General features: G+C 45.2%; 1 protein-coding gene across 2 annotated transcripts in view; it reads right to left on the bottom strand.

The window, feature by feature from the left end:
- The window catches only part of LOC138611755 (uncharacterized), a 204,625-nt gene that overhangs the window by 143,576 nt on the left and 35,992 nt on the right, over positions 1 to 25,057 (bottom strand). The window contains exon 2 of one of the 2 annotated variants that reach the window (XM_069684984.1): positions 6,448 to 6,511. The exons of the other annotated variant lie outside the window; for it this stretch is intronic. The gene's annotated coding sequence lies outside the window, so the exon portion shown is untranslated. The remainder of the gene's footprint in view (positions 1 to 6,447; positions 6,512 to 25,057) is intronic. 2 annotated transcript variants of the gene reach the window in all.

Below are 25,057 nucleotides of genomic sequence, written 5' to 3'. Positions count from 1 at the left end.
AGCTACCTGTTGCTAGGTGACAGGAGCGGCGTTTGATGACGCAAGGGTGGATCAGACCATCTCATTTCAGTTCGGCTTTAACGGTCTACGCAGGCTACAAATGGAGCATCCTCCGTGGACCACCTCCTTCGAAGGCTGCAGCCCGTGGATTGGGACACAGCTAGTGACCTAACAGAAATGTATTTATATGAAAATCTTATTTCCTATTATTACTTCAAGATATGCAAACATCATCTCAGACACTGAAGTAGAAGTGGTGACATCATCAGTAATAAAGTAGATTCATCTCTAAGTGACACCAGCTTATGGACACCAGTAACTAAGTGAAATCTTGTATCCTTTAATGTAAAACAAGAAGATATAATCTTGCTTCTGACTCGATCATATAACGTTTACATTATTATAGTCCTGAGCTGTAACATCAGACACCTGTCCGTCTCTCTGCCCCCGTGCTGTTTCTCCTCCGAGAAGTTTGAAGGAGCCGAACAGCTTCAACGATCTTCATGCTCAAAGGTCAGTAGATGTTCTCGTGTCAGGCAGCTCGTCTGGTTCCAGACAAAGTCGTTCCACGTAGGAGCTCAGCCTGCAATTTTCTGAATGGTGAGTCATCAGCTGCCAAAGCGTTTACCAAAATTACACCTGATGCCTATCAAGCCTGTCTGTCTTCCTCTTCTTCCGCCTGACTGCCTGAGCAACATCAAAAACCCATCTGATCCTTTCAACACTGCCTGACATTTCAGCGAAAGTCCCCGGGATTTGCAGATGGACTTTTTCTCTCCAAAGCTGAGTGTGTGTGTAAAGTGTGTTTAAGATGTGTGCGAGAGAGAGAGAGGACAGAATTTTTCATGCAAGCTGTCACGGAAAGATTTTTTAGTTGGAGCTTCGAGTATGCGCACCTGTCATGTCAGTAAGCCTTGAAGAACCAGGTTAAGGTACTTTACTGAACAGCGTTTGGTGAAGGTTTAATTCATTCATTACCTCCACTCCTGCTGTTTACCTTTCAAGGGTGTTCCTTTAAAGACAGGACAAGGAGCAGGTGTAGAGGACACGGGGAGGTGGGAGAGGGTCGTTTCAGAGATGAATAAACACAATACACACAAGGTTACCGCTGATAATTTGTGAAGCATTGTCAAGAAGGAGATGGCACATTGTAGAGAGGATCCAAGGCCACTGGCCAAGAAGGAGAGTGAATAATGGCGCTCAATATTCCACCTTAATCGGCCGGATTCCTCCTTCAATTTACATTTAAGGATCTTTCTCATGTTTATCTCCCATCCAGGCAGGCAGCGAGGGGAAACGGTGTACTTACTTTTAATGGCCGTCTGATGGAATCAATCAGCCTCTGCTGTGCACTGAAAACTTTCTCTGAATGTGTCTCCACAGGTGTTCAGGGTCGTACTTTCTACTTCTACTCCCTGCTGAGGCTAATTTTAAAAGCAGGTGTGTAGTATTATGACCATTACAGCTCGTTTATTTAGTTTGTTGAACACCTGAGGGATGAGAGTGTTTGTTAAGATTTCATGATACTTCCTAAAGGTGTTAACAAGGGGAGCAATCATCAATCGATCTGGATTAATGTGTCGCTCCAGTAATCAATGACCCGATTTCATCTATGCAAATTGAAGACAGGTTCATGTTATCACTTTTAACACCTTTATTTTGGCCCTGTTCCCTTTATATTCTGACAGTGTTATATTATCAAATGACACTGTCTTATCCATCACACGCCCTGACTTTAATCTAATCTAAATCGTATCCAGGCAGACTTTGTGATATCAGCAAATATATGGTTGTTCAGTTTCCCCCCGGGGATTAATAAAATATTTCTGATTGTGAAAGAAACAGAAACAATGAAACACTTTTTTTCGTTGTAAGTACAACGTCATGAATGCCTAAGAGGAGATACTAGAAAGAGGACATTGTTAAACAAGACTAGGTCAAACCTAGTATGTTTCTGACTGTATCAGGTCAATGTGCGCTTGTGTGGGCGATATAATACAAGGACTGTCCTTGTGAGGCCGATGACAACGTGTTTGAAAGCAGGTGCGCGCTGCGGACGTAGGTGAGGACACCGGACGGGCAGCGGAGGAGCAGCCCCGCCTACTCCCCGAACAAAGTATCCAGAGCCGTATAGACAGAGAGTCACGTCAGTGGAGGTCCAATATGCTCCATGATCCACCATTGCGTTCACTCTCTCTCTCTGGCTCTGAAAGTACTGTCACTCACTCACTCACTCAGTCAGTCAGTCACATACAGATCCGTCTGTATGGCTGACTACAAATAGAGTACAGACCTAAAAAAGAGTACGGTCTACACCTGCTCTTTTTGTAAAGTGTCTTGAGATTACAAAAAGAATTTGATAGATTGATATCGCCATCTGTAAGAATCATTTTCCCTCTTCTTTCATGAAAGGGTTTTCGCTACACCTCCAAGTGTGGCAATTCAATACAGTTGATATTTCAGCCGCAGATATACTTGCTTTTATCTACGCGATCGCGTGCACACGATGGCTGCCACGCGTTCCCTGCGTCTGTTTGACGCGTCAGCTGTAAGATGCGGTATACTACTGAACAGTAGGGGCAGTGTAGAGGCAGAGGGGATGTGACAGGGTCAACACAGCAGCAGGGATAACAATGGCGGAAAGCTTTGAAGACAAACTGCAATTATCCACATCTGTACGATGGGTCATTGCCACCGCACAGAGACAAACATGCCTGTCAAAACAGCTGAAAGATAAGTTCCATTATAGAAGTCGACATGGAAACCTGCAAAGCTAAATGGAAACAAATCGGCAGTGTTTCTGCCGTGATCTCACAATTGACAACACAGTAACCTCCTCGAGTGTCGCCATGTTTGTTGTTTACATCCCTCACGAGGTAGTTGCATTTGGCCTGAGCTCTCTGGTGTGCCCTCTAGAGGTATCTTCCAGTAACACGCGTAGTGCAGAGACAAGTATGTGACCAATTACGTTCATGACGCAGCCGGTTGTGTACAAGAACTCAAGGTTAAAAACTCTTTGTAAGAACTTTAGTTTCAAGTATACCTCAGCCTTAAGGCAATGCAGTGCTTTGAGCTAACATCATTAGCAACATGTTCTCATTAACCATGATAGCATGCTGATGTTTTACTGTTTACTATCAAAGTATTTGGTACAGCAAACAAGCGTTAAGTGGGTTTATAATGTCAGTACCAAGTTTTATGGTATTTCATCCGATGGAAATTTACTCTGAAACCAACAAAGGCCAACTTCCTGTTTGTAGTAGAGGAGGTAAGCCACAAGGATTCATCCTCTTGGATTGATGAATGTCTGCTGAACTATTGTGACACTGGGTCACGTAGATGCGGGGATGTTTCAGAGGATAATAGATCTTTTTGACTTGCTGGTGGTGCTAGATGGAAAGTTAGGAGATCATCAAAATCATATGTATCCTCTGGGAGCGATGGCTGCATTCCTTGTCAAGAATGTTCTGGACCAAACTGGTGGACAGGCTTGCTCACTGTCTGGCAGAACAACAAGCCATGACCAGCGAACATGAGCATCTCTGGAGACCTGCTGACATATCTTCTCTCTCTATGTGAAAGCTTTACATCTCAGCTCAGTCGTATACGTCACTATATACAGTATAGCACTGGAACTAAGCCTGGGAGCTGGGTCCCTGCGAGGAAGAGAGGAAATTACTCTTTGATTGAATTCCTTAAAACTAATCGACATGCAGCGTGAGATAAGGAGCCCAACATTTCTTGGGACTCAGGAGTTTTAATCCAAAAAGGTTGGAATACGTCAATATGTAACACTCATCAATACAATTCAGTCATTAAATTAAATTAAACTCCCGCTCTGGGTCCCCCGGAGGTCCTCGTCTTGCTCTAAACGTTTTCCCACCAAATCAGAATTGGAGCGCCGTGCTCGGCTTGCTCGCATCTTTTCAGCACTGACTCGTTATCAGTGTTTTGTCAGAACCATCTATCCCAAGGATGTTGTTGTGTCCTGCCGCCTTATCGTAGCCGGCTGCCTTCACGCCTCTGCTGCGCCGCTTCATCGTTGTGCGAACACGTGGGCCTGGGAGCCAGCACTGCCACAGCTTCTAATCCCCCTTCGTCGAAGCCACAGAGTCCCAGCCTTTATTAGCATATATCCCCCCCTCCCCTCTTTGTGTGGCTTTCATGCTCCCTGGGTCTTCTCCTGCTCCTGCACCGTATCTGACAGTACATTTTTGTAATTCTAATGACAGCGGCCCAATCTCTGATTCATTTCGCCTTTGTCTCTCTCTATTTGGGTCAGTTTCTTGCTTTGTTTACTCACAGGCGGCTCAGGGAGGCCAACAGATTGCGGTATGTTTAAGTCGCTATCTCTGGCAGGTTATACGCGAGGCCACCTTGGGTGAGGATCGGATAAGGGATGTGGAAATTAAAACTGAGTTCCCTGTGCAGAAAGATGTTGTGCAACATCCAGGGAAGCATCAGAGGCGCAGACGTTGTTTCCTTTTTAGCGGGGTAGTCGTCAGCTAAAACGACAGCGATGCTACGTGGGCAAGGAGTTCACTATCCTTCTTTTTTATATCTTTCCAACATTATTTGTAGCAGCGTTGTTTTTATTGGGAGTATTCTTCCAAGATAGTTCAAAGACGTACAACAAAGCTGTAGGTGTGTGTTGAGGGAAGGTTTCTAAGCTGCGTTCGCACGTCTCAGCGGTGTATCGCAGGGCGATGTAGGAGATCAAAGTTTGGCAGTGTTACATTTTCAGGGCGTTTTTTTTTCTGCAGGGTGCATTCATGCTGTGTAATGTTTGGGATGTTCTGGCAGCTCTCCAGCACTGGGACTATAAATTCTGTGTAAGACGTGGGGGGCACAGGCAGAAAAATCCTCTCAAACACACATCACCTTACATCGATCCCAGCACCAAAGAGAAACAGAGCTGCGATTCTCTTGTCGTCTTCCAAGGTCAACTCTCCCTCAGAGAAGGCGCGGTAATGATCCCACCTCCAGCGTGTAAAGGTTACCGAGGTGGGAGCAGAGATCGCCTTCCAACTTGTCCCCTGAAACCCCCTTTTTTTTCCTCCCTCTGCATCAAGGGATGGAGATAGCAGCCATCAGATAGCGAGGACCGCAGGGGAAGAATCCCCTCCACGTCCTCCGCCCTTTGCCTTTGTCTCTAATGTGGAGCAGGGATAGCAGGGGCCGCTGCGTTTTCAAAAGCCCTGTGTTTCTCCCATAAAAACCACATCTATGGCCGTGGAGAAGCTTACTCTGTAATCCTGCATGACGGATTGAGTCTGCCACTGCAGCACTCTCCCTCTCTTTCCCTCTTTTTCTTTTCCTCCTCGTTTCTTACAAAAACTTCCACGGCAGTATGCATGTTCTGGAGGTAGCGGACACGTCTATCGGTGTGTCTACGGGGGCCCAAATACGTCCGCGTAATGTGCATGTGCGTGTCTGGGTGCATCCTCATTTTTCGCCATAGAAAACGTACAGCTTCCTATAGCTCTTGAATTTTGCACTAACAGCTGAGGGAGTGAATAAATAGATGTCAGCGGCAGCGAATGGAAAATAGGTTTCCTTGCAAGTGAAGGAGCGGAATGTAAAAGATACCGTCACACAGTCGTGCACAGTACAAGAGAATGAATCCCAGTGGGGAGTCTCAGTGAAAGCACGAGCTGGAGAGGTATATAGATGACCTGGATTTTGTATCCGCGCTCCCATGGCATGGATTACTGCGCACTGGTGGAAACGGCCTCTAATATAAAGGACATTTATACGCTCACGGATCACTACTATTAGGAGCCCTCTGAGCCTGATTTGCTCCTGTCCTTATCTATCCATCCTCTTGTCACTCTAACTCTTTGTCTCTCTCTTCCTTCCCCACGCTTTATGTTGTTTTTCAACCTCGCTCTCTTTCATAATCTCTCTGTCTCTCTCTCTCTCTCTCTCTCTGGGTATTAGGCATTCAAAGATCTTTCTGTGGCATGTGGTTGAAGTTATCACCCCATCTCTCTCCCTCTCTCACTCTATCTCTCTAATCTTCCTTAATCTTCCAGCCCAGAGTGAAGTGAGAATTAGTTTCTCACTCTCCCTCATCAATCTCTTGCACCTCCCCTTCTTCGTCTACTTCGCTCTGCCTCCTTTTTTCTCTCCTCGTCTCTCTCTCTCTCTTTTTCTCCGCCACTTTGCTCTCCTCTGGATCATCCTCACCAGCTGCTTTCTTAATCCTCCTTCTTGCTCAGTTTGTCTCCCCTCTTCTCCCTCGTCTCTCCTCTCATTCTGCCTCATGTCATCAACAAAACTGCAGAGGTCATTTCTACCTCGCCCTCGTATTTCTCTCCCTCGCCTCCTCTTTCCATTTCCACCTCTCGCACTCAGGGTTTTTTTTTTCTTCTCTCGCTCTCTTCAAAAGGCTCCTGGGACGTTTGCATTCAACCCCAGCCTGTTAACCCTGAGCCAGGTCCTTACCTGCTCGCTGTCCATCGCGGCACTAACTCTCAGGCAGGGCTGATGTTAACCTCGTGATTCGACACTTGAAAAGCACAAAAACATGTGAAGTTACAGTCGGATTCAATTTATAATAAAATCCTAAATTCGTGCCGTTGTAAGACGCACATTTATTGCATGTTCGGATGTGTCCCATTTTTCAAAAGCAGGATTTTTTGGGATTTGGGATTTGATTAGTTTTTCTCTCATTGTTCTCAATTGCACTCAGACTCCCCCTCGACCCGTCAGAGCGCACAAAGCACTTCACAACCATCAACAGAGGCAGAAGGGTGCACTGCTGGCCCGCCACAGCCCCACAGAGAGGATTTAATAAACTGCAAAGTCAAAGGCCAGAAGTGGAAACTGTCCCCTTCAGCACATCAGCTTACAAATCCAAAATATATCTTTTCACAAGGGGTTGGGGAAAATCAATACAGCAGAGCTCTGCCGTTTTTACTGGGTCAGTATTGTAATAATACACAAACGCCAAGTATCAATCGTCTGTCAATCAACATTTTAGTCATTTTTTTCAGCCCTACACACGGGTCTGTATGTGACTGACTTGAGTGAGTGACGGTACTTTCAGAGCAGCGGCCCGGGAAACACTCCAAAATAAAAGCATTGTGTACAAACAAGGGGTCGGGCTTTTACTTTGAAAAAGCATACAGGAAGTGTCTTTACTCTCCATGCCTGTGACTTTTACTACAGGAAGAGATGTTGATATTGCTGTCAGAGATCAATAGGACTCATCACAATTCATTTTCACCATGTATAATGATGGAGAACTGTACGCGGCAGTAAAAATAGGCGAGCCTCCTATTCTCTACATTTTCGCCGCGTGAGTCCTGTGAGATACGCGCGCATCACGCCAGCAGTGTGAGAACTGTTTTCATGCATATGAAAATGAACACGTCCTGCAGCTGTCACTCACATCAAGGTGGTACCAAGTGTTTAAATCTCTAAAGCACCAGAATCTGTGAAGTGGTAGAGTCGGTCGTCTTTCACTCAAAAGGTTGGTGGTTCGATCCCCAGCTCGCTCAGTCTACATTTCAAAGAGTCCTCTGGCAAGACACTGAACCCCAAACTGCACCTGGTGTCACATCAGTGTGTGAATGTGATGACTGATTGACAGATGGGCACTTTACACAATAGCCTCTGCTATCAGTGTGTGAATGTGTGAATGTGACATGTTGTGTAAAAGCTCTTTGAGTGGTCACAAGACTAGAAAAGCGCTAAATAACCCAGCATGCATTTCGTCCCTCCCTCTAAAAGGAACGGCCCAGCAGGACGCTGGAGTGAAATACTACCGTTTTCCAGTCAAGGACATTGATCACTGCAGGCAATGGCTCAAAGTGGTACAGAATCTGAAATATGAAGAGAATACACCGGTGGATCGTCTCAAAAATCTTTGGGTCGGGGCGCTGGTTCAGTTCAGTTGGTAGAGCAGGCGCCCCATATACAGAAGCTACAGTCCTCAGTGCACTGATTGCAGGTCCAACTGCCGGTCTGCCGATCATTTGCTGCATGTCATCCCCACTCTCTACTCCCCACAGTTCCTGTCTCTCTTCAGCTGTCCTGTCAATAAAGGGAAAATGCCAAATAATAAATAAATAAAAAGAAATCTTCAGGTCTACATTTCAAACCTGCCAATTTTGAACGAGACATGACATCGGAGGCGGGCGTCCTAGATTGAGGAAGTGTAGTTTAGCAAGTTTCCTGGCCTCCGCCAGACGACACGTTTGACGTAGTCTGGTGGAGGTTTTCCAGGGCCCATTGGAGAAGCGGATAGTGTCCTCCAAAGGCACACAGCTAAACTGCAATAGCTCCCCATAATAGCATGATTGGACTGAGGTGGAAAATCGGCGAACTGGCTCTTTAAGGGGCTGCATCACTCTTCCATACGCTGCATCGTTCAAAATACCTGAAATAGTACAGGAGTGTACAAAACCTTGCACTCAGCTGGGTTGGACTGTAATGCAAGTCGAGTTTGTCAGGTGAGTGTGTCATTTAAAGCAGGATTTAATGACAGTGTTGGTCAGTTTGCTGCTTGAAATTCACATTTTGCTGCGGTATAAATGAGTGAAATGAGACGATAGACTGAAATCTTTGTCTTGTTCGATAAAACATGTAGACAGGGAACTCCTTTGGGGACATGATTTGCAGTAAAAAAGTTATATATAGGGGCGCTGGTTGAGCTCAGTTGGTAGAGGCGACAGTCCTCGTCGCACTGACAGCAGGCTCGACTCCCCGTCTGCCGGTCACTTAGTGCATGTCATCCCCCACTCTGCCCTCCACATATTTCCTGTCAATCTTCAGCTGTCCTATCTACTACAGCCAAAAAACGGTTATGTTTATATCACATCAAAATACTTGGCATATCACAAAATGTTTTAAATTGGGATTACATCGTGTCGTTGGGCCTCTGGTGATTCCTAACCCTACTTTATGCTACAGCTTCTCATCTTCCATGTCCCACATCCTAATCATGTTATGATGAGAAACGCATTAGGCACAAGTCTCTTTTCTCATTTTCCAGCGCGCACAAGGCTCCATATCAGAGCTGTTCATGTGTGGGGGGGAAACACTCAATTTGTCCAACACACACCTGATGTTATTTTCATCTTCAAACCCCCCTGTGGAATATTTGATTTAAAAGCGCAGACTGAGCTCACAGCAACAAATGTAATGCATGAGCAACCCCCAGTATAATTAGGTACGCTTTTAAAGACCTAAATATGTTGTCTTTTTTTACTCCAAGTTGTGCCAGTAAAAGTCATTTTGTGACTCTAAAAAAACTCTTCCACTTAATTAGCGAGGCGCCTTGGCCACAAGTACTACACAGGGAAAACAAGATCCCTGTGCACTAACAGTCCTCGTGTTGGATTGTCTCTGCAGCGCTGCCGTGTTAAATTCAACAAGAATAAAGTACATATTTGCGAAGCTACAAGGATGACTAAGTCAGTAAGTTTTAAAGCAGCACCACGCACTTTCACTTTGAATCCCACTTTGATTAGACTCGTGTACATAAGCCGCGTGCCACACAAGAGTACTCCCATTTACATTTTACAGTCCCTGTGGACGGAGAGGGACAAATGAATATTAATTCCCCTATTTCTCATTATCAGGGCGGCATAATCATGATGAATGTTATCCTGCATAGAGTGAGCCTTCAGGATCGTAAAAACAAAGAGCGGGCTGGAAATACTGCACGTCAAGCAATTAGTCAAAGTGGAGAAAGGGAAGAAAGGAGGGAGAAAAAGTGCCTCTTAGAAAGCTGATGAATAAAATTCACTGTGAGCTGCAGCTTCTTCGTGCTAACACGCTCACAATGTCTGTTAATATTCGGAGGCTCTACACGTATAATACAATAACAGACATCCTTGTTTGAGTGTTTAAGCAAGGAAACTGACATTACTCAAAGCAGAACTGGGGCTGAAGGTTATCTGGTCTTCAATATTGGACAAATTGAAACGTTGACCTGATGATGGAGCTGGATGAAAAGTCAGGGCATAAAAGTCAGCAAGAAATATCATCCTGAGGGGAACACGAAGTTAAATACCTAAATCTATCCGGTACTTGATGAGATAGTTCTCCAAAACCCAAATGTGTAGATCTAAAGCCATACTGCTAGGACGGCTTAAAACCGAGCGGCAAAATGTAGCTGCAGTTCCTCCAGTGGCCACTTGAGGCTGGCTCCAAAGATGAGCCAATTCCCGTAAGGTCTAGGGATGGGTATAGTTAGGATTTTATCAATACAGATACTGCTTATCGATACCGATACTTATCACGATAGTACTCTCAATTATTTGGTGCAAAAAATAAAGACGTCTGTTTTAGGGTGTCTGATAATGTGCCTCTGAAAGGGAGGTTGTAACTGGGGTAAACAACAGTTGACAGTGTAGTAACAGTAACGATCATAAGCAATGCAATAATAGTTTTCTGGCTGCCATGGCAACTCAAAATTCACACTTAGGCGGTCTATTAGTGACTAGCGTACCTTAACCAACTGGACTCCACTGTAGTGAAGTAAATCTTTAACAGTAACCATGGCGACAGCCCTGTGACATTCTGCGTTTTCTGTCCTGTGTCCTTTTCCCTCGTTTAGCGATGAATGGATTTAACTTGGTGTCAGATTTCTGCTAACGGTACCCACTGCAGTTGAAGCTGGGGCTGCTGCTTGACTGACGCTGTCTATGGATTAAATTGGAACATGACTTAGAAGCGCTAATAACTGAAGCTAGCTAACAACAGTGACTGAATAATTATTTATAAGAACAATGCGCTTTAACTGCTTTTTTAGTTCGGCTAACCCCATCTGCAGAGTTGCCATCGGAGCCACCAGGACTCGGAGGCTGCACTGAGGACGTACTAACAGTAAAGCTGGATACGCTGTTAGCATTAGCCGCTTTGCTAAAGCAGTCACACACGTTAAGAGAGTCCAAACTGTCGGGCGCTTCGCTCTGTCCGCAGTATAGACCTACTAGACTTTCTCCAGAGAACCACAACAATGCAATGTTACGGATGCCAGCTACATTAGAATCAAACGTCTAAATGAAAAGGACATTAAATAAAATGAAATGTTAAATACAGATAGAAGCACCATTTGTCCATGAGCTTATCAGTACGTTTGGTAATGACCAATCACATACCGGTACCCAACTTGACAGCAGAATTCAACATGTTCAAAGCCTGGTACTACAAACGGTCTTGGCCTCTGTAGCTAATTGTTTCATGTGGGATAACTGTATATAAGGTGATTTTTTCTTGAATAACTCGCTTGTTTGAGTTACATTAGGGGCGTGGCTGCTTTGAGTGATTGCTGCTAGCTGTCTGCTAGGTGTCACCTCAGCTAATTCGATCACTGAATTTGTGATGCCAGTGCCTTTAGAGATCTTTTTTAATGCAAATATCAGACAAATAATAGATCTTACTCTGCGATTAAAAGTACTAACAGGCCCTCTGTGATGTATGTGCGCCAGTTTTTCGCAGAGTTAATACAAGTATTTAAAACGTTGCACTTTCTAGCAGGTATCGTTGTCTACGCTCACTGTAGCTTTCTTGTTGGATTGTTGATTGTTTGTCATTCATTGATGTATTCGTGGTTATTTGTGGTGGCTCATGCATGAGAGACAAGATTGCTGAGGGCTTTTCACCTCAAAGAGGACGGCAGGTTGAAGTGCACAGAAGGCCGGCAAGAGCTAGCATAACAAGCTACTTGAGCTCTTTGTGAAACTAATTTGCACAGTAATAATCCCAGTAGCATATTCCAGTCCCATACAATGAAAGCACACGTTCTTCTACAGTATATAGATATTACAAATCCTCCTCTTCTATAAATTGAGACCTTTGCATCCAGAGTTAGCTAGCCTAAATCTACCCCTAAGTTAGTGTGGGCTAAATCAGCTTTGTAAAGAACATGCTTAACGTTTAATTGGAGAGAAACCTTGAGCAAAGCCGAGGTGCACATGAGAACAGGAGACGATAAGAGTCAGATAAAAGCAACAAAAGGCATTAAAGCAGAGAGAAGATTAGCGAGAGTGGGATAAACAAATAAGGAAGGCACGCATGAGATGAGAGGCAACAAAGTTAAAAAGATACAGCGCAGGGAGGAGGGGAGAGATTGGCATTTACGCCCCCTCCTCCTTTCTGCCCTTTGTGAGGAGAAAAAAAAGAAAGAGGGGAGGAAAGAGATGAGTTAAGGAGAGGGAAAGATGGATGAGAGATGAGAATCACACCGAGCTAAACTGGATAAGGGCTGATTACAGCGTAGATGAATGCTGGGTCAGGTTGTTGCCTTAATCAGGAGTGGATTTGCCGGCTGCAGGGCGTGTATTAATACATTACAGCTTGAGGTTTTAAGCTGTGGATGGTCTGTGCGGCTCAAAACGAGAGGGGAGCTGGGTGCTAGTCATTAGCATGCATGCAACAAAGCATGAGAAATCACATTAATCGCTGCGAATGCTAATGACAGTGATTGGCGTAATCACAGCAACACGAGCAGAAAGGGTGTGACAACGGGAGGTCATCCATTTCTCTAGTTATTATTCCTTCGTGTTACTCCACCCCCGCTGATGTGGCTCCACGGAAAAAATAACGCCACTTGTCTCCCGTCCTGCTGCTGCTGATGGAAGTTGCGCCACATTATCATTAATCGTGATGATTGACAAATATTGGGCTCTTTTAATCTAATTTTAACCTCTTTATCATCGTTGAAGTAGCAACCGACGCTCTTATGACTCAACGGCAAAGCATCCCACGTCGTTGCAGCTCTCCAGCTGGTACTATTTTCAAATCGTCTCTCATTTATTCTAAGCCTGGATTCAAACAGGTCTTATTTCGGCGTGTGTATGCTTTTGTGCTGGAGCCGCAATAACAAATGGACCGCAGGTTGCATTCCCGGCGGTATGGTGTAGCTGTATCCACAATCAAGGCAATTAACCTGTGTACGTCTGCAGGGATCTCCAGCTGTGGGGAAGCCGGAGTTTAACACTGTAACCTACCCAAGTCTAGCTGGTAGAGGGCATCTGTTCGACAAATCAGCAAAGCTACAGTATGTAATCACGTTTCACACCACGCTAATCACTTCAGCCTAATTTATCACTGCTATGAAAACAATCTGCGGCGCTATTAAGAAAGAGCAGACGAGGAGGAGGAGGAGGCGATGGGGGAGAAAGAGGGACAGAGCGAGGGGGAGGTAAAGCTGCGAGAGCGGAGACAGAAGGGAGAAAAGAAGAAGGAGAAATGGAGAAAGCAACATTGTGAGCATGTCCAAAAAGCGCTCCGATTTGTCTAAAGCTCACTAATTCAATCTTGGAAATCCGATGGAGTGACTGAGCCGTCCCCCTTTGCCCTCCTCCCTCCTCCCGCTCCCCCACCCAGGCCTCATCTTCAGAGCTCTAAGAGTCCCTAATCCGGCTTCTGATAGCGAGGAGGGAGACATCAACACCACACAGGGGTGGAGAGGGAGCGTGATGAGTGGCAGAAGATGGAAGGCTGCAGAACAGAGGGGGAGGCAGGCCGATAGAGAGACGAGGGAGAATAACACAGGATTGTGCGCCAGTTGAACTCAGTCTGTTGGTCGCATCAAATTCCTCTTTAATTAAAAGTCTAAATCCTCCTCACTTTAAAGCCCCTACTTTATAATTACCACTCTGATCTCGCCCCCCTCCCCCTCATCCGCTCACTCCAAAAGAAAAACAATTAAAAACTTTTGCGATTTTTACTTCAAAAACCCATTAATTAAAAATGGCCAATGAACAATAGTGCAATATTGAGGCAGACCCCCACTTTGCTCATTAGCCGCTGGTTAATTGATCCTAACAGCAATGTTTACCAAAGGGACGCTTAAGACGAAAACATTATCATTTTACCTCGTCTAATTGCAGTCTTTAAAGGAGGGGGGGCCGGGAGGGAATATCTGAATGTTTGAGATCACAGGGAAGTGGATCTACAAGGCTCCTCTGTGGTTTCCTCTCTGCGGGCTCGCGGACGTTTTACAGCACTTATAAAAGGTTACGGGATATTCGATATTACATACCTAAACAATTCAGCTACAGAATTAAACATGGCGCTGCAGACGCTGTAATTTCTGGTGGTCAGTCATCAAAGGCGGTGGAGTCAGTCGCTCAGACCCCAGCACAGGCCGGGCGCCGCTCATCCATCAAAACTCCATTACCCAAGATCCATCATTACAGCTCCCAACAGCAGGGCTTCTATTTTTCAGAGGGCCATAAATACACTCACAACTTCCTCTGTATTAGCTTTCCTCTGCTCTCCTTCCTCAAAACAATTTCGACTTTTATTTCCTCCCGACTTCCTCTCCCCGTCGCCCTCACCTCGGGTCGGGGGCCGGCTAATGAAAGGCTGCTCTCAGAGGAACACGGGTGAGACGTATCATGGTGTCTCTCAGCCATCTCACCGTGAAGCCAGATATAAAAAATTCAGGGCAGCTGCTGCTTCTGTCGCCACCAGAGAGCTTCTCTCTGTCTTAAAGCCACCTGAGGTGCAGGCCCGTGCTCCTGTCTTTCTCTCTGCTCCTCTATTTTTCCCTCCGTTCTTCAGTTTCATGCATTATCGCTATCTTATCAAAATTCAACCCCATACCTCTGGCCAGGTCTGTCCTCCTTTCCATGTCATTTCATCAGAGCACAATTCTCCTCATTCTCTTTTCTTAGAACCCCCATTTCCATTTTTCTCCCTCTCTCTCCTTCATGTATTTTTCTATGTCAGGCAGAGTATGATTTGACCCTGATTAATAAGTCCCCTCTCCCACACAGGAGCGGAAACAAGGTGCAGATGCAAAAAATTGATTTCCCCTGTTCGTTTTTTCCCCCTGTCGTTTTAACGGCAGCAGAGGGAGAAGGGTATCGGAAAAAGCCTGTTGAGTTATTAACATGAGTGATGATGTCGTTAGCGTGATCCCTGGACCTGTCTCATCGCATTGTTAGCATGTTTGCGGCGCGGCGTGACAATTTGATTAGCAGCTTTGGATTTGGAGGCATTACGCCGCTAAATCAAGTCTGTCAAAAAGGGCAAGGCGCAGATTGACTGCCATCTCATGTTGACTCACAAATTCACAGTGATGTACAGAGGCATGAACACACTCAGACACAGATCCATACAGCACAAACACTGAATCATCCCACTGCATATTTCACTGCATATCTCATTGTTTTTTTCTTGTAAAATCCTTCATTATACCTTCATCAAAAAATAAAAATGTACCAACACAGCCGAATTAAACTGCTTCTTTTAAAGGATCAGTTCATCAAAATTACTAGTAAAGAATTGAGTGTCTACTCATCTAGAGAGCCAACATAAGCGAGCTGAACTGAGTTGCGTGTTTGGGACTCAAAGATTTGCCATCAAAGATTTAACAGCAGCTTTTCTTCCAGGAACCAGTGTCCCTGTTTGTTTGGATTAACAACAGCCCTCCCTGTGAACCTTTGTATGTTAGTTATTTAGACATCGACAGAAGAAGATTCTGAGATTAAGTTTCTGTTGGAAAAGTTGCCAGTGAGGTCATCCAGAGTAAAGGCTCTGTCACACCAGCAGTTGGCGAAATCAGTTAGCATCCAATTTGTTTGTTACACTCAGTGATTTTTCTCGCAGGAGGAAAGTTTATCTGCACAAATTCTTCACTTGTGAATATAGACCTTTGACCAAAAGTCTTTGCAGAGCTGACCTTGGTGAAGGAGAGCTGGAAAGGCCAAAAAGGAGAAGCCTCTTAGCTGTTTTGTAGCTTTCACTTACTTCTATTTTTACCCTCCACTGTCAGAGTGAAAACTGACAGTTATGAGACCAGAGTCAATGTTGGAAATACTCTTTTAAAAGAACTGTTGAAGTCAAGGTAGCAAGAAAAACAGCATGTTCCTTGCTTGCCAGTGACAGTAGTTTGCTAACTAGCCTTGCTAGTAGTTACACCAAGCTTGGAGCACCACGTATTTTACAAGCTAGCAGAGAGGACTACTGCTGAATGAATTTCTGCCAAATATTTTCTATTGAGAAGAGTTCTTTACAAAATCAAATCTACAAATTCTAAATTCTAAAAATATTTCTCCAACTGTCTCAAAACAAAGATATTTGACAGTTATGAGACCACAGTCAATATTGGAAATACTTCTTTTGAAAGAACTGTGTACGTTTAGCATCCAAGCTAGCAAGCTCGCTGTTAGTGTTTAGCTGTTAGCTTGCCGGCCACAGTAGTTTGCTAACTGGACTTGCTAGTTACACCAAGCCTGTAGCACCACATATTCTGCACGCATGCAGGGAGGACTGTTGCTGAATGAATTTGTGCACAATATTTTCTACAAAATCAAATCAGCAAATTCAAAGTATAATATTTCCCAACTGTCTCTCATCAAACAATAAGAAGGCTTCATAGCTGTTTTGTAGGATCCACTTACTTCAATTTAATCCTCCGCTGACAGAGTATAAACTGCTGAAGAAGAAAAATGTTTGCCAGTTATGAGACCAGAGTCAATGTTAGAAATACATCTTTTAAAGACACTGTGTAAGCTTGCATCCAAAGTAGCAAGAAACTGAGCATGTTCCCGCCTTGCTGTGTTTAGCCGTTAGCTTGCCAGCTACAGTAACTAGCCATGCTAATAGTAACACCAAGCTGGGAGCACCACGTATTTTGCAAGCAAGCAGGGAGGACTGTGCGAATATATTTCTGCTGTGGAAAGGAGCTCAATACAAGACTTCTACAAATTCAAATCTACAAATTCAAAATAAAATATTTCCCACTCTCTCTCTCTCTCTCTCTCTCTCTCTCTCGTTATTCCCTCTGAAGAAATCCCTTCTGCCAACAACCCTTTCATACAAACTGGCATATACACTATTTAAACCTGACTCATGCACCAAAATATGATTAAACTAATGCAAAAACATCAAAAACAACCAAAGCAGAAGTCAGTAATACATATTTTGTTCGTCAGTGCTGAGTGCCAAAAATTAAATTAAATTTAACACTGAACTTTTATTTTGTCGATTTGGGCGGTCCCTGTGGACAAAGCGTCTAACCTGCTGCTGATCCTGTCCTGTACGTATGTTTGTAGTATTCCCTAACGACAAATCTCTCCCTGCTTCTTTGTAACTGCTTACTGACTACTAACTGTGAAACTTCTCCTGGGAAATGTAAACAAAGGCTCTTTCAGTCTGCGTGCTGTAAATCGCTTCATCAGAATACGTCCCACTGACAGGCATTAAAATAAATCTTTAAAGCTGATGCTCTGGTTTGCTTTTGTAGGTCATGTAGAGGCAACAGAATTAATTGAGACTGTTTCATAAGCATTTAAAAACTCCTCACAATAGGTTTAAATTCCATTCACCTCCATTGTGCAGTAATAATTTAAAATATCTCTACCTGCACTTTCTCCCAACGTATGAAACCCTTCCTCTCTGTGCTCCCCTCTCCCCTCTCTGCAGTCCCCTTTCTGCTTTATAACCCTCATTTTTTTCCTTCTTCCCCACTCAAACAGAATGTTGTCAATTATTTATTCACCTCTCCACTCAATAATAATGTCCTAATTGTCCACGCTTCCCTCACTCGCCTCGCCACGCTCCCGCAGGAGCACTCTGTGGGCCTCTGCCTTTCACACTTTCCACTTCACCTCCCGTCTCCATGTCTTATCTTCCTCCTCTTTGCATTCACACTCCCCTCATGCATACCCCCTTCTCTTACATTTCTACTCTCTTTCCAGCTCCTCCGTCCTCATCTTTCTTCCTCTTCACCTCTCCATCACTCCCACCTCCTGTCCGTGCTTCCTCGCCCGTCTCTCCCACCTACCTTGGAGCTCGTACAGCGGGCTGCCAGCGGCCTTTTTCATTCAATTAGGGCCCAAGCGTTGCTGTTATTGTTACCGCTAATAATGAAGGTTGTGCGTCTAGCTCGCTGCCAGGCTGTCACAGGCACGATCATCAATAGGCGCCATCCCTCATCTCCGTCTCCGGCAATCACCGGCCTTATTACTATCATCTGAGGGGAGAGGAGGGGACACACGCACTGAAACACACACACGCAGAGGCAGCGGCGTGCGTGCGTGTGTGTGTGCAGACAGAACGAGACAAGTAGGGGGTGGATGGATGGATGGAGAGCCTGAGGAGAAGGGAGGGAGAGAAATGGAATCGGGAGACAGTGGAGGGAAGTGACAGAGGAGATTTGTGTGTGTGTGTGCCGGGTGGGAAAGTGTGTGGCTGGTTTGTAGGTGGGTGTGTGAGCGAGCTGGTGTGTGTGTGTGTGGGTGACAAAGAGAGACAAAGCTAGGGGGAGTGATGAGATTATTATGCGTGAGTGTGATATGTGCATATACAGCGTCTGCGCGTGTGGGTGGATTTGTGTGTGTGTGTCAGAGGATAGTGGAGTGGCAGGCAGGCAGAGATGTTGAGTGTGTAGCAGGAGAGTGAAGGCCCCTCCAGGCTGTTGTTGCATTTTGAATCCAGGACGTACACTGACATGAATGTAATTGGTGGAAACTAGCTCGGCTTGTGTTTCCGTGAAAATGGAGACGTAGTCGTCCTCTTACTCTCTGTCTCTCTCACTTTGTCTCTCCGTCCCGCCCCGCCTCCATCCTCTCTCTGGCTCCCACTCGTCCTCCTCTCGTTTTCTCGTCATGTTGATTTTACTTTATGTATCGCTGAACGTACTCATGTGTAAGACAAATTCCCTTTGGAGCAATTAGGGCACGTTCTCATTCACAAAGACGCCTCCTTACCTTCTCCTCTGTGTCGTATATTTGCGTAGCCTCCTAGTGGGTACATTTGAATTCTCATACCTTTCTTTCGACCTTGACTTTCTATGTACACACTTTCTACCAGTTAAACTCGCGGCCTTCGTCTTTAATATGCCTCAAAAAACCAATTACTGGCTAAATGTGCCACAGTTTCCGACATCTTCTTCGGGGCGACAATTTGCACGTCCACTCCCGGTGACCTTCCAGAAGTCACGAGCTGCTCTTCACAAAGTTTCCGAGACAAAGAATAAAAGAATCAAGCGTTGAAATTCTCGCAGAATACTGAAAATATCCTGACCTTAGCGTGATAAGGTTATAACTGCTTAAATCTGTCAGATGGCTGTAAAATGGATTCCAAGTCAGTCTGCTTCCCCAAATGTCGTCGTGCTGCATCGTCACGGACGAGCCGAGATTAAATCCAACATCTGCACTTTTAAGATATTATTTTCACATCTCCTTCTCGCTGCCTGCTCCTTCAAAATAATGAAATCTCTGAAGAACAATAAAATATGCAGGTAAAAGAACAAACTATGAATGAATTGCAGGCGCTCGTTTCTGCCTTGTGCAGAGAAAAGAACTCTAGTAAGCACCCAGTTGGTTTCCTAACTGTGGGTAAAAAGACAGCTCCATTCCTCACGCAGAAAGGTGTTGAGTTTTTTCACTTCCCACCCGTCACTCATGATAAATAGCAGTGAACTAAGTTGAACTACGGCGGTCTCAAAGGCCCAAAACTCTAAATATTTCCAGACCAGCACAACAACTTACAGTAGCTGGATGGGAGAGAGAGAGATGGAGGTGTAAGGGTTAATCCCTGCGCTAAACTGTGCACTGTTACCTCTACATTCAATTACCTCTGGTTAATACCCCCGTTCAACCTTCCTGTGTCAGTGCGGGAAGAGACGCCGTGCCAAGGAGAGCCAGGTGTAAAACGCTCGACTCGTTTCTGAGACTCGGGAGGCAACGGAAAATTATTTCTTTTCATAAACATGTTATGCACAGCGGATTCACGCTGATTGGTGTCAAGCTGATTGATGGAGTGGGAGGGCAAGTTAATATACGGAGCCACGAGGAGGCAAGCTGCAAGGTGCACGAGTTGCACAAAGAGCTGCAGCGTGAGGGAGGGAGGCTGGATGTTTGTTGCTCCTGTGGGCGCGTGCGTGAGGAAAACACGGGGAGGCTTAAATTGAACGCACCTCTTTACAACATGCATTTGCACTCGAGTACAAATGACTCAGAGCGTACGCCGTGTCTGCTCGCCCCAAATGTAATCACGCGCGCGCACAGCACGGCTGTGTGTTTGTGGGCTCTGGGAAAAGTGATCGGTCCCTGTCTGAGCTGGAATGAGCCCAGAGTTATAAATACACGCGGGGAAATATATCCCTGAAATAAAGCGCCAATACAGAAGCAAGTGAAACTCTGAAGCGCTCCCATTTATCGCTAAACTTCCCTTCTCTCTGTTTATAGAGCCGGCTTAACAGAAACCCTCTTTAAAGTTATTCACTCACTGGTAATAAGTCAACGCTCTGCCCGCGGTGGATAACAGCAGACCGGATGACCTATCAATAGATCCTGATTTTAAGCGACACAATCCAGAGTGATGACAGCGGCTTCTGACCCTTTATTATTTATCCGGGGCAGCTTTCTGCTGAGCGTGCATGCTCTTTTTTAGTAATACCCTGCTTCACATTCATACCATTCCATACATTCATGCCTGAGAGCTGCCCAGAACAACCACAGACATCCACTGTTGGCCACTCAGCAGCTTCACAGCGGCATTACTCATTCAGTCCCCCTCTTTTGCTGCCTCACCAACAGCCTCTCATTCACTACGGATCTCTCTATTTCAAAAAGCATCTTGTTCACATTCAAAACTTCGGAGGCGGTCGTACATCAAGCGGCGGCGGCGGCAGTGGCGGCGTTATTATGGCGCATTGCGGCTGCACAGAGTCACAGTGCATCACGGCGGCGGTTCCATTAATTGGAAAAGTGTCGTCTATTCGGGGGGCATGATTAAAATGTGGAGTGCTGTGTTTTTGCGATAAAGACTGAGGGAGATGGAGAGATAGGAGCAGAGCGCGCTCAGAGGAAGGAGAAGAGAGGGAGAGGGGCCCGGAGGCCTCGGCATGCTGGGTCGCAATCCAACGCCTGCAGAGGGTCAGCGGTGGGGAGGCGGAGCTTCTCCAGGCTGTATGAAAGTGGACTGAGAGCCTGTTTTTCCCCCCGTATGTGGTTCTCTAGGAAAAAGGGCTCGAACAGGCGCCAGAGAAGGAGAGAGGCTTGTTTCCAAGAGTTTTAATTGTTACAGGAGATTGAGTTTGAAACTTCTTTCAGATACTTTTTGTTTTTAACTTACAAAACTTCTCATTTAAGAAGCATTTTCACCACATTACTAAAAGTCTGAAGGTTATTTTTATCAAGGATTTTAATTTAGAGAGAAGTCTTCCTTATCTTGTGCTTGATTATGTGAAGATGTCTTGTACATACACCCACTGTGATTCATTACAACCTTCTTGTTCCTAACTCGTCCCTGTATTTTATATTCAGCAGTGTTTTAGCCTGCTTTAACGCCGGCAAAACTTTCACGGCGTTCTGGGTACAATTACCACCTACCTTACTGGTGTTCATTTCGTTAACGAATATAATGACAATAAATGTTCGACAACAACCTTTCTTCCATGAAGACGAGGCTAAAAAGATCTTTGATAATAAAAACTGTGACGACACAATAATCTCAAAGATTTTCACTTAAATAAATGTCTGTTAAGTCACTATCTACGCTTAATGAGGTAACACAATGGTGATTGAGCCTATGGCCCACTGATGAAAGCCTTTGCATTTGCAGTATTACAGACTGTGTCTCTGTGGTGACTTTCGTGAAATAAAAAAATCACAAGCGGCGCCCAGTTAGTGACGCATTTTCCATCACCCAGCAGTGGTTGGTCTGCCAGAGAGGGTAGGCGGAGCTAAGCGGCTGCTTTTCCAGTCTCTGCAAGTGTTGCGAGTAAACAGTTATCTACTATGGCTGAACAAACAAAGAAAAGATGGATGACTACAGATACAACTTCAAGAATAAGTGAAAATCCAAAGAAAAAGAAACAAATTCGACGCTCAGATGAAGGCAAACAGTCTGAAAAGGAAAGCGACCGTCAGCGAGGACGTCTGGTTAAATTAGGACGTATGCGCCTGCAATTCCTTTTTATCACCGGAGGTGGCGCCAAATAGAACAAAATTGAGATGAGATAAGAAGACGGGACTGAAATGTAAGCGGTGGGCTGTCGGACATTTAAAATGCATATTTTCCCCCTCTGTGCGTCTAGTCTGTCTGTCAAAATACAAACAAATCACTCCTCTAACTGGGTAACCTGGTTAGAGATGACGGGTATCACAAAGGTGGTTGTGGACTTTCCGTGTTAACGCAGGCGTTCTTCTTCAGGCTCTGAGCCGATCACAGAAAAAGGAGCATTTTACGCATCATTTGACGCTTCTCCTGCACAAAAAGGAGCGATCATCAGCTGTCTGCTTCGGTCAGACTATTTAAAGGAGACGCGATGTTGAAAAGTAATCTTTAGATGCTGTGTCCTCATCGTTCTTTTACTGTATGGATGATCTGCTGAGTTAGTTAGTTAATTAGTTAAGTTAAAGTTAATTTTACCTGAAGCAAACGAGGAGCGAGACACTGGATGGGGAAGAGACATATTTTATAAATGTGACTTTTAATCAACTAAAATGTGACTAAAACTAAGAAGCATTTTCGTCTGAAGACTAAATCTAAAACATCTTCCAAATGAACACTGCTACCTCTCCTGTCTTTAACCTTGAAGGCCGGAAGTCACAGCCTTTGTTCACTGAACATTGTGCAATTTGTTGAATGACTCTGAATGATTTTAAATCTTTGGCGAAGTCTTTTGAGTCGAGTCTGTCTCCGTGTGTGTTAATGTTTTATCATTTAATGTTCCTCTACATTTTGGGTGTTGCTGCCTTTGCGGCCTGGTCTCCTTGTAAAAAGAGATCTCTGATGTCAGCGGGTTGAATAAAGGTTAAATATAAGGAGAAGGAGTCCTCATTACAGAGGGTGCTCATAGATTCGACCCACAGTTCCAGAGATGACATTTCGAGCTGTAGAGGAGCAAATGTTCTGACACAATAATACCCCGTTTCACAGCAGTGAAGATATAAAAAAGGAAAATCTCAGTCTCCCCTCTGAGATCTTCTCCTGCACACTGCTGCTCACTGACTGATGAATATTTATACTGTTCGCACTTTAATACAGCCTGATCTCAGCTCTGCCATCTCACCCTGCTGCTGATACTCCACATGTGAATGTGAGAAGAAAAAGTTGCACAGTTCGGGGACATTGTGTCTCAAATGGGGGAAATGTGTGCAGCTCCCTGCTTCTTGTCCCTGATTCCACGGTTTGATCGCCTGTCAGGCCCCCGGGGGTGTACAGAGTCGGTGTGGAAACCGGTTTGGCTGACTGCGCTGGCGTCACTCCTTCTTCCACACCTCCAGGGGGCCTTTTCTACCAGCCTCCCATGCTGCATTTTGCACCCCAAGGTGGGCTTTACCCCTGGATAGTAATCCATTCATGCTCCACAGCGCTTGGCTCCCTCAAGGCCGAGCTGGCTGCATACAGAGGCCAAAACCCGGGCTGCTTTGTGGGGAGGGAAGCAGCAGAGCCGGGCTGGAGGTCCTCCTCTGGGGGGGCTCAGCAGGGAGCCGAGCTGGAGCCAGGTGGCGTGGCTGGAGCGCTGCTAACCACAGGGCCGGTTGGAGACACACACACAGCTGCTAAAGTGAGCACAGCAGCACTTCCGCTGCATGTCTTCTTCATCTTCAGCTTCTTGCAATCAGCCGCACACCTCAGCAGCCATTGTCGAAATAAAAATGGGTTCCATTTTCACTGCGACTTTGTTCAGGAGCAGTGAGCTGAGCAGAAGAGGTGGAGTAATTATAGGAGCCAGAATGAGCGCTCTGATTGCAAAATAATGTTTCAGGGGGGAATTGTTTAGCAAGAAGAAACAAAAGGGGAAAGAATGGTGAAAACTTTCTTGAAAGGACTCCATAGATTATGTGTTCATTTAAAACATAAACATTGTCCTCTGTAATTAATGTACATTTCTGGAGCTGCGCGATTTCATGAGACTATTTTTGTCGTTGTGCAAGTGTCCATTTCTCTGTATTCGACTAAAACAGCCCGGCACGTTTCAGATGGCCGGCGAAAAGCAAAGAAATGTCCCCGTCGGCCATTTCCCGTCTACAGAGTCCTGAGTACCATGTGGTGGCAACAAATCGAAAAGCATCTTCACCTGCTGTGTCGACTTCAACTCCCCGTGTCCGGAGACGCGACACGCACGCAGTACCCCGACGCCGTTCCCCCGCCAGCCATCGATCTGAGGCTCGGAGACTCGGCCAAAGAGCTATCAACCTTCTAAAGTGTCACTTTCAGAGGGAAATGGATTGCTGCGGTGGGAGGAGGAAAGAAGGGAGAGGGAGACGGAGAGGTGGAGGGTAAGACATCCGAGGACAAACAACCGGTGTAATCAAATCAGTCCCATCAGAAGCTCATCATTCATGCCTTAAACAGCTCACTTCAGTATATTAGTGTGCATGTGTGTGTGAATACTGAATGTGAGTATATGATCACATTAAGTGTCATATCCTGTTTGTTTACTGTCATAAATCACCGTGTGAATGTTTAACTGAGACGCGCCGAGGGACGGCAGATGCAAATTAGCTTGGAGCTAACTCCGGTACATCAAATTACAACGTTTAATTTAGCTGAAAAGAAGAGTTTTGGCAGGAGCCAACGTCCATTTTATTTACATTAAGAAACTGAGACAAGAAGATGAGATCGAACTTTTAATCTCATGGGACTTTTTTTAAGATTTGATCCACGCCGAAGGAGAAATCTTTTCTCCCCAATATATTACCGCCTTGTCTCGATCTGCTGTGCTGTGATTGGCTAGCAAAGCAAGGTCAAACTCAGACGACTACTGCTTTAGTCCATGAGACAGCCAACGTTGACTCAATCCTTTAACCCAAAGTGCATGATCTTTTCCTGAAGTTAACCAAGTAGTTCTGGTGTCTGAACTTAAACTAGTACATGGTTCATTATGTTACAGTCATGTTTTGGGGGAAAAAGATGCATCAACATGGTCAGACCTCCTGATGGCGGCCTCATATACTTTGAGGTAACCTGTACCAGCCAGTAACTTAACAGTAGTACTAGCCAATCACAGTGCAGTGGGACAGGCTTAGGCAGTAATCTATTCAGTAAATAAAACAATGCATCAGGACCAATAGGACTGTATATATGGATGGACGACGCGTCTCTATCTACTCTCATTTTACAAAATTGA

This window comes from Semicossyphus pulcher, unplaced genomic scaffold (genome assembly GCF_022749685.1).
Source record: "Semicossyphus pulcher isolate SPU_LCO1_2020_fin unplaced genomic scaffold, fSemPul1.0.p SCAF_7, whole genome shotgun sequence".
In the NCBI taxonomy this organism is placed as follows: Eukaryota; Metazoa; Chordata; class Actinopteri; order Labriformes; family Labridae; genus Semicossyphus; species Semicossyphus pulcher.
The sequence above is the reverse complement of the archived record's forward strand: the minus strand, read 5'-3'. Positions and strand labels throughout refer to the sequence as shown.